At 38.2% G+C, this 10,348-nt stretch overlaps 1 long non-coding RNA gene across 2 annotated transcripts; it reads right to left on the bottom strand.

Moving 5' to 3' along the window:
* Window positions 1-3,952: 3,952 nt before the first annotated feature.
* Window positions 3,953-8,713, bottom strand: LOC138970407 (uncharacterized). 2 transcript variants are annotated; one of them, XR_011456929.1, is made up of 5 exons: window positions 8,676-8,713; window positions 8,047-8,131; window positions 7,816-7,885; window positions 7,032-7,110; window positions 3,953-4,518 (listed from the first exon to the last, which is right to left on the bottom strand). It is a non-coding gene; the product is annotated as an uncharacterized lncRNA (long non-coding RNA). The 2 variants fall into 2 exon arrangements; XR_011456928.1 differs by lacking the exon at window positions 8,676-8,713 and having other exon boundaries at window positions 8,047-8,271.
* Window positions 8,714-10,348: the final 1,635 nt, after the last annotated feature.

The raw sequence follows: 10,348 nt of genomic DNA, 5'->3' as shown, positions 1-10,348 counted from the left end.
CTGACATTTCCTAATGTTTATTTCATTATTTTGCATACGGATATGGCTAATAAGTGGATAATCTGTTACGACACGAAACGCGTTCTAAATCCGGGAAGGGAGGCTACTCCAGCGTACTGTCAGGTGTGTTCTAATACCTTAAAGTGTAACTAAACAGACATTTTGAAGTGTCAGCTTTACTGAATTGCTTTATGTTTTGTCCAAGTATAGACCTGTAGAAGCGATACTGGACGATTTTTCCAACGTTTACTGTGTTTTCTGATTTACTACGATTTTTTAAAAGTGTTGAACCCATTTCAGATTTACCTGCTTATCTGTTCTTGATTTGATACTTCCAAAGAACAAGTGGTACTTTGAGTTCCGGTTTTATGTTTTAACCAATCAGAATTTGGTTCCTAAATAAAATCGTCTGCTGTCTGTTCCAGCAGAGTCGGCAACAAGCACTGCTTGCCACATGTGTGATGTTACCAACAGAAATAGCCATATAAATTGGGCAAGGTAGCAATGTAAATGAATTGGATCTAACTAATGTGCTTGTATTGCATCTCTGGCCTTTGAATTCACTCCAAATGTACTGGCTCAGCGTGAGAGGCAACATCCTGTCGAAGTCGTAAGCACGAGGCTGACTGGGAGATTATTATTCGAAGAGCATGGTGAAACGGATTGTAAGTACAATATTTTACATGTTCTCGACATTTCTGTTGATCTTTCCTTAACTTTAATTGTTTCCTTGATTTAAAACCCTAGGGCTTGTATTTTCAGTTGTGATACTAAGCACGTATCTTTACCACAGTATCTGATCACTTCACACTTGAATTTTGGAATGATGAAGTGGAATTATTTCTGGATCTAATTTATTCCTTGTCCCCCCCCCCCCCCCCCCCCTTTCGATTCCTTTTTTCGCCACATATGTATTGTCGTGTAAGGGGGTAGATGCGTGTACTGGCTGATTTTTTTATTTTTTTACTTCGGTCAGATACAGATGATTGGAAAAAAAACTTGTCAAGGATTTCAGAATTTAATAGATCTGTTCGAAGTTTTTACGGGATGGGTCCTGTTACAATACAGACTGAATGTGCGCAAGATGAACTTTTGATTAAACATACACACACAAATGAATCTCTTGATTTTGTTATACGGCGAATGTCCAGTTTCCACCACCACGTCTGTGGTATGTTTTTATACTGTTTGATTGAATAGACTGACGTGCATTCTCTCGCAAATGTGCGCGCGTGTGTGTTTGTCTGTTGCCTCAGACTTATTAATCAAAGATGATGTTGCACATTGCAGATCTATGCGACAGGAGCAAGTGGACAAGACAGCTACATTTGTCTGAGCGAAGATCCAACGGTAAGCTCTTTTAGCCGAAGACAGCGAGCCTGGGTGCATGTGTTCTGCGCGAACTTAGAATCCGGTTTCATTCTAGAATGGACCGGGTCCAGGTTGGAATTCTAACCCTGCGCAAGTACAGGGGTGCCATTCTAGAATGAAACCCTTGAATAAAGGGGGCCGTAATGTTTGTAGGTAAGACAGAGTTGTCTTCCCTTGAATTATCTCCACCTGCACCTTCCCTTTGATAAAATGGGGCTGATTTGTCTACCCCTGAAAAAAAATCCTTTGGCGATCTTGCGATGTCATGTCATGTCAAGAAAGTTGACACTCCTGAGTACGCAATAAACAAAGGCAGACCATAGCAAGGGGGACTACCAGGGCGGTATTGTTTGCAGGGCAGTTGTTTTTGTGATGAGAGCCGGTTGCGGCCGCTTGCAATGTCAGCGCGCGCTGTCTCCCTCACGGAAATGTCCGGTTTTTTGACAATTTTTTTGACAGACAGACAGACAGACGGTCAGACCGACTAACCGACAGACAGACTGCCAACAGAAGGACAGAGTGAGTTATAGAGCTGTTGTCACAGGTTTAAAAAAAAGTTGACATTATATCTTCACAATTCAGAAGACCAACTTCATGTATATGAATAAGATTAAAAGTTACAAGCGAGATCGGCAAAACACTGTCAGTCCGGAAATTTCCGTTCGTAGCGATCAGTGCTGAGTGTCTCTCAAAATCGTAATCACTTTCAGAACATCACAATCCCAATTCACGATGTCTTTGAGTAAAGTGTAAAAAAACCGAGAAAAAAAACCACCAACCAAACACACAAAAAACAAAAACAAACAGAAAATCCACATTTGTGGCTTTGGCTGTGTGATAGTCTAACTGAAATGACTATTCCAACTTGGACCCAAATTCCAACCTTGCGCACGGCCGATTCTAGAATGGACCAGCAACAAGGGTTTCATTCTAGAATGGCACCCCTGTACTTGCGCAGGGTTAGAATTCCAACCTGGACCCGGTCCATTCTAGAATGAAACCGGATTCTAAGTTCGCGCAGAACATACATGCAAGCTTCTATCATGTTCGTGTGAGTGCTGCAGGGCTATTAGACGACTTTTCATTATTCTTGATTTGGAGATCCATGCAGGGTATTAGAAAGTGCAGAATATACACGTTTGAACAAATACAATGTGTGTTTTCTCTGAAAAAAAGAAAAAACGCAACAAACAAACATTGTATTTGTTTAAAGTATGACAAATATTTATTACCTGTATCTGCATGTTTTGATAATGATGAAGGGTAAATTACTTTGACGTGTGCTTTTTTTTTTTTAACCACACTGATAACGAATGATAGAAACACAGACACACTTAATAACATATCCACAAAAATTGTAGATACAATAAATGTAAGCTGAACAATGCCTGCAACACATTTCAGGCCTCAGAAGGAAGTAATTATGAGATTCAGACAGAGAGAGAAAGCCCAACACGAAACCAGTTGTGACATTTTTTATTTCATTATGTAATATTAAAAACACGACAACGTATTTCCTGTACTTAGTTTCGTGCAATTATGGATTGCAAAGTATGTCTAATTGAGTGGCATAAAGAGGCACAGTTGCATGAAAAACCAACTCGGATCTTGACTAGGATCAGGATTTTACATGGACACAACCTAGAATTTAACATCCTGGGGGGAGGGGGGTACTGCGCCTTTCACATCAAGATGTAAAGATCTATTTTAAATAATACTTATTAGAAGGGAACAAAATCAAACAAACTACAACAATCGTTCTGAGGGGAGAGAATTACCTCTTCCAAAGAAATTACCTCCCTTGCTTTTCTTGTCGTGACTTATGTAGAGTAAAGTGAATAGAAAGTGAATCAGTCAGTAACAAAAAAAAAACACAACATTTCTTAAGATCAATGAGGAGTCTTGAAGTATTTGTCAATGTTAATCTTGTATGCATAACAAACAATATATTACGGATTGATAATTAAAGAAAATCGTCTCTTCTACAGGGTTGACCCCCCTAAAAAGGACACCCACAACCATGCAAATTACTTCTGCATCTGTTGAACCAATTATTTTATATATGGTATTCATTAACTTCAGTTTATGTTCTGCCTTTCCAGTAAGTGGCAATTTTGTAAATTGAATGGTCTGACTTTTGTGCAATTTTAATTTTTTTCTCCAAATTCGGGGGTCGACTAAACAGAACGAGTTTTGACATTGAGCGGTAGCCATTTTTACCTAATTTAAACCCTTCAGGCTTTTACCTTTTTGATTATTTTGAATGTCTGAGTATGTAAAAACATCCCCTTCAACCCCCAGGCTATCGATGACCTGAAGAAAGCATGCAGTTACAGCTAGGTTCAGGGCAATCCTCAGACACGAAAGCGTTGGTGTCATTGGTGATGCAAAAGTTAGATAATTTAACCTACAAATTTGCCACTTTGTGAACTGCACATGCATAAAATCAAGTTTAAGTATGCTGAATATGAAGTTATCCAGTCAATGGTGTAGAAGTTATAGCATTACTGTCAGTTAACAGTATTTAAAATCCTCTAAAGTAAAATCTGACATATTCGAAAGTTTTGCCTAAACACCCAGACAATTTTTACGATACTCTCTCCTAAGCTTCTCCACTTCTCAGCCCTGTCTTGGAAATGAATTCGAATAAGGCAGTCAAAATAACTTAGTTTGGAGCACCCATCAATCAGAATAAGCATTAACTTTTGACACAGGAAATATCTTCTACCGAAAGCTCTCCTGGTTTTATTCTACAATTTTCCTGCATAATGGTAACAAATTTAATGATAAATCTAAACAACGAAGTGACTGTGGTAAGATGAACAAAGTTAAAAAACAAAGGATTACTGTAAATGGTTTACGAATCGAAATCTAAACAAGTTTTAATGATAAGTAAAATGATAAAATAAATAAAATTAAAAAAAAGCTAACGTCCTCGCATTTGTCCAGAATTATTCCATGTTTAACATGGGAACAGAGGGATAATTGGTCTAAAGAATTTTTAAAAAGGAGGGTTAGGGTAACCCTAACCCTCTTTGGACTATCTGTATGCAATGCCCGCTATAGGTGAAAGACTTTTGTGGAAGCCATGGAAGAATGCATCGCTGTTGTGCTGGTTCAGCTTGAGGTCCTGTCCTAGCGAATATCCTGCACACACAAAAACACGACTTTTTAAGCCACTTATGTTGCATTCCGTGACATAGCTTTGTTAAAACCGTGTGCCTGATAATAATGACAGATTTTGTTGATATACATTTTTTTTAAGACACCCCATAAATAATATTGTTTGACAATCTCTTTCAACATAGTTTACGAATCACCAATGTGTATACAAACGCAAATAACCCACAGGTCAATAAATTTATTTCCAGAGAGAGAGAGAGAGAGAGAGAGAGAGAGAGAGGGAGAGAGAGAGAGAGAGAGAGAGAGAGAGAGAGAGAGAGAGAGAGAGAGAGAGAGAGAGATTAAAACTAGAAAATGTGTGCTATATAAAACAAGGATAATCTCTGTCAAATCTTTGCTTGTACCTGCAGGGTGTTTACTGCGCTATATACACAACCTGTTTTATTTCATTTATTTATTTTATTTTTTTTTTTTTTTTGGGGGGGGGGGATGTTTTGTGATGAGGATTTTTTCAAAGCCTTTACTGCTTTAGTCATTGAATCCACCCGACTTCGATTTATTGTTCAGTGATGGGTAATTGTGTGACCAACTATGTAAGTTAGTGATTGTTCTGGCTTCATACAATGACATTGCATTAATTTTATAAGTGTATGTGTGTGTGTTTCAGGCAAAAGCTGATATTACAGTCCTAGTTGTATGCAGTTCCTCTGCTTCTTCGTTCAGGAATCAAAGTATACAATCTAAACCGATTATTTTGTTCAATAATGTTCAGCTTACCATGCATCCCGAAGAAGGCAGTAACGTGCCGAGATATTGATTATAGATATTAACGTACCTAACCTGGTTACTGGTGTGTTTTCTTTTTATTTCAATAATGTAAATGTGTGACAACTTGCAGGGTACTTGATGTTCAGAGCAATTTTTCTGGCAAAAGACCTTTTATGGATCAAAGAAAACTTTTGTCGTGGTGCACAAGTCAATCAATTTGGTTGATAAATAATTTGTGCTGCATTTTCCCTGGTTCCAAAACGTAGTATGTATTACCACATGTCCTTACCTGTCATTGGCATCACATGATTCTCTGCAAGCAGTCTTTTGTGGAAATATGTCATTTAACACTTGCACTTATAGTAGGGCTGATGGGGTCTATGTCGACCAAAAGAGTGGGATTCTCTGTAGGTCGAGTTCCTGTAGGTGGATTCCCTGTATACCTAAGACTTTAAAATTGGCAATCTAGTATACAGGGAATCCCACAGGGTGCAGTTTTTCAATAAAACTTGCAAACCATACTCGAATTTCTAAGAAATATCAACAACAAAAATCGAAAAACATCAAATTCTAACGATGTCGCTATGCATCACGTGACTTTCATTGATATTAGCAAAACGCTACAGGAACTACACCCTGTGGTATTCCCTGTATACAAGATTGCCAATTTTAAAGTCTTAGGTATACAGAGAATCCACCTACAGGAACTCGACCTACAGTGAATCCCATTCTTTTGGTCGACATAGACCCCATCAGCTATAGTAGGTGGCTGTGGAACAGTAGACATGCAACGACAACGAACAACAAAAGACAAAGTGTGGAGTACACTCATTTTTCTTAACATACGCTAAGTTTCTTTGAGAATGCTCCAAGTGAAAATCAGGGGTTCCTAGGCCTGATATCACAATTAAACAGCTTCTTCTCAGAATCAGGAGGGAAAAAACGAGATGTCGTGACAAGAACAGACAGCAGCAGCAGCAACAACAACATTGCTAAATCGTCGCTTTAACAAAATTTCATGTTTAGTATCGCAGACAAAGCACGGCTACTGATCCGACCAAAGCCACACTTCATGCACGATGGGCACATTGTTATGGCCAGCTTGTTAACGTGAGCATTGTGTATGTTTTACATAGAATTGAATGTGTTTGTCGTTGTGTCTGTCATCTATCCTTGTCGTTTGATTTAGAATAAAGCAAACTTATTACAATGACGATTTTCTTCGGTTTTTGATGAAGGATTGGCATCAAGACTTTTCCTATTTTCCAACTCTGCCACCATACACTGGCCGTTCAGGTCTGCATGTCGACCACATGGTGTGTGATCAGATTTTTCGGACATGTTCACATGCACAATGCTTACATGACCACCAAATGGAAAATCAGTTGGTATTTGTTATGTTTTTGTGTAAGCACAATCTTCATACAAGTAAACAGAAACAGTTTTGTTGCAAACAGAGCCTTCATAAGAAAAAATGCTTCTAAGTCAAAATACATACCCCCTTTTTCGTATTGCGTAAAATAAACCCATAAATTCTGGACATCATATTTTTATTTTTTTTCACAACAATGAAACCAAACTTTGGCATATGTTTTAGCAATATATTCACAATAAAACCTATGAGTTTGAAGGCTGCATCTTGTTTTGTTTATTTTTGAGAATTTTTTGCAAACCCATGCAAATGGCCAGTTTCTGGGGAGAGACTGGGGAGATAATGGCCAGTATAGAAAGAGTTAATAAGTAAACTAATGTCAGAAGTAGGTATTTACCTTGTTTGCCTTCGCGTTCTTGATAGCCCGCTGCAGAATTTGTATCACTTCCCTTGACATTCAAAACGCCAATGTATTTCTGAAAGGAAAATAAAGATATTGACCGAAACATCACACAAGTGGTATATCATGCTACGTTTTGTTTACAGTGCCTGTTCTACGACCACATCTGATTGTAATTTAAATAAAGAAAAACTGTATCCATTTATTACTTCTCTATTTGTGTGTGTTTGTGTGTGTGTGCAGGGGCGGATCACATCATTTTTAAGGGGGAGTTTCCAAATTTCTTTTAGGGACAATTTGACGACGCGAAGCGTTTGGTTGAAGACGCGAAGCGTTCAACCTCCTTGGGAGGGGGGGGGGGGGGGGGGGGTGCGACAAATGTTGATAAAAACAAGGAAAATGGATCAATCTGAACCAAGAAACATCCCCTAATACACCTTCCAAAAAAGTAAATATATTAAGAAGAAAAATTTGAATCACAAGGACAATTGATCGATCTGACGCAACCTGAGCAAACTAATTAGCCAACTTCTTTCCAAAATTGTCACTTAGAATACAAAGGCCGGCTCCTAAGTGGTCCGGAAACCCCGGAACCCCCCTCCGGATCCGCCCAGTGTGTGTGTGTGTGTGTGTGTGTGTGTGTGACCGATGACCTTCTCTAAATTCTAATCGTTGCGTTTGCATGGTAATAAAGTTTTAATACTGGATATGCCCATGAAAAAATATCATTTCTTGTTCATGTCATTGTGTGTGTGTGGCCAGGACCGTGACTTCTGCTTGCCTCAACGTCTTCAGAAAAGACACAAAATGCCAGCAGGCGTATGTTCTTGGAGCACTCAGTATGCCGTCATCTGCAAACAAATAAATACAAATTATTCAATTGTGTAAATAAAGAACAATCATTTTAATATTACAAAAAAAAATTCATATAACTGTAGTCTTCACCAGAGACATCCACTACACTATCTTTAAATAAAACTGCCGTAAAAAATTGAAATACTATAAAACTTACCCCCACTCAGATCTATTTGGGATTATTCAAGTTTCAACCATGTAACGATGCCGGTTTGGACAGATCTGCTAGTTTGCCGCTGAAACTGAAATCAAAGGCGATCTTCAGAACTATTTCTAATCTTGTATTTGTGATTAATATAAAATACTGATCTTCCCAATAGAAGCTGATGTGTATATACATGACCAGGACAAGGTATTTTGTTACAGGGCATTTACGCAGACGTCGCAGTTCAAAATATCGTTTTAGATCTGATTTTGTACAGCAGCCTGTGTGATTCAGAATCGTCTGCCCTTTTTCGGTTTAACATTTTATGGACGATTCCTATGAGACTGCTCAATCATAACTGATGACAAATTCAGAAACAGATGATGGTTTCAAGTAGGCTACAGTAATGATTCGTTAAAAATGTCAAGCCACTCGTCGATCATTCACACTCAAAGAACCCAAGCCAAATCTGCTCTGGTTCCGAGCAGCTTTTTCCAACTGAGACCCTAATTGTTACGCATCTGCCGCGAAAAGATAGACCACAAACAAGCGGCACTGTACCATGCTTTCGTTTATGTTGCTAAACAGATTAAATGTGCATTGTAAATGTGCTTACAGCAAAGAAATGCATCCTTACTTACCACAAAAATACTGGTACCACATTCATCGCACTTGTGTCTTCTTACCAAAACCTATCGATATGTTTGTTTACGATATATTGGTAATTACTAACCGTTAACTATTTTTCAAAAATCTGAAATGACTTTTAAGAATCAAAGAAAGATTCGCTAAAACGGTTGACTTCAGAAAATAAGCAATATTTTTCTGAACCATGAAATAAAAATCGAAAACTCCGTTTGATCTTTTATTTTGGTAGATTGATGACAACAGCCGGAACTGAAAGTACCAGAACCAAAAATTAAGGGCATTAATCACGTAAACTAAGAAGATTGTCGTTCCTGGCGCGCACTTCACATGTCCGTCAAACAGTGTCCGAGTGAGAGAAAATTTTTTTTTTTTTCGCAGTTCGACAGTATATGAGGCCCTTCTTCATATCAAAGTGTAAAGGTTGCTGAACGATGTTTTTCCTTTTTGCTTGTTTAGTTACACTTTAAGCGATGAGTGTTTAAACGAAAGGGTTTTTGTACTGTGTGTAAAAGCCTGACAGTATCTGTGATGGTTTACGGGAGGCTTACTGTGCCTTTAAGCGCGGAGAGCATATAGTTTACTGTGGTTCGCGCTATATAAACTGTCATTATTAGTATTATCATATTATCAACTGTTAAGGACAGATTATTTTTTACCAAATATGCAAGACATAATCTCCCATCATTCTGCAATTGTTGGTTAAAGAAATTTTCAAAATCTCTCTTCGCAGTCAAAAATGAGATCAAAAAGAAAATAGGGCGCTTTTTTTTTACCACCCTGTACATTCAGTGAACTCGCTTGTCTTCACAAGCTACCTGCCTTAGAAGTGTAAAAATGGTCGTTAAAGTGATAATGAATCAAAACAGGCGTTTAACTGCAAAAAGTGTCATCCAGTTGACACTTCGTAACAAATTAAAACTTGAAAATAGCACGAACATTATTGTATCTATATATAACTACCCCCCCCCCCCACATACTCTCTCTCTCTCTCTCTCTCTGTCTCTCTCTCTCTCTCTCTCTCTCTCTCTCTCTCTCTCTCTCTCTCTCTTTGGGGGCATATTTCCTTATAGTTCACACTACTTTCATTATTATACCATCTTCGGCTGTCTTCAAACACATCATCAACCATGAACGTTTCTGTCGACGTCAATCTGTGCATTCTTCCGATTCGTGGTAGAATAACCTGAAAAACAAAATGAGTTCGTTGATTTGCCTGCAATTCCCACCAGTATCATCAATATCATTCCGTATTTTTCAATATGTATATTTCCGGACACCAAGGCTGGTTTTACTTTACGAATAGGTATAAGCATCATGTTCTGGGTGCACATTGTGAATGGGCATCATCCCAATCATTATCATATTACAGATTCTCTTCAAACAAGTCTGGTGCTCACATTTAAATCTTTCTACTGTACGTCAAAACATTTTAAAAATGCGAGATGAATCTGGACCAAATGTAGATGCTGGTTCCTTGTCTTGATACGAATCGTACAGAAATGTCGCGTCCAAGAATTTCATCAAACTAGCTTGTCTCTTAACTCCGTCTCATCAAATTTTGTTTAATTTTATCGGTACCATTTTCCTCGCGGCAGTGTGAACAGGCAAACCAAAAAAGATATAAATATAGAACCTTACAAACCACTTCCTTAGTCAATCACAGTAC

This window comes from Littorina saxatilis, linkage group LG1, assembly GCF_037325665.1.
Source record: "Littorina saxatilis isolate snail1 linkage group LG1, US_GU_Lsax_2.0, whole genome shotgun sequence".
Classification (NCBI taxonomy): Eukaryota; Metazoa; Mollusca; class Gastropoda; order Littorinimorpha; family Littorinidae; genus Littorina; species Littorina saxatilis.
The sequence above is the reverse complement of the archived record's forward strand: the minus strand, read 5'-3'. Positions and strand labels throughout refer to the sequence as shown.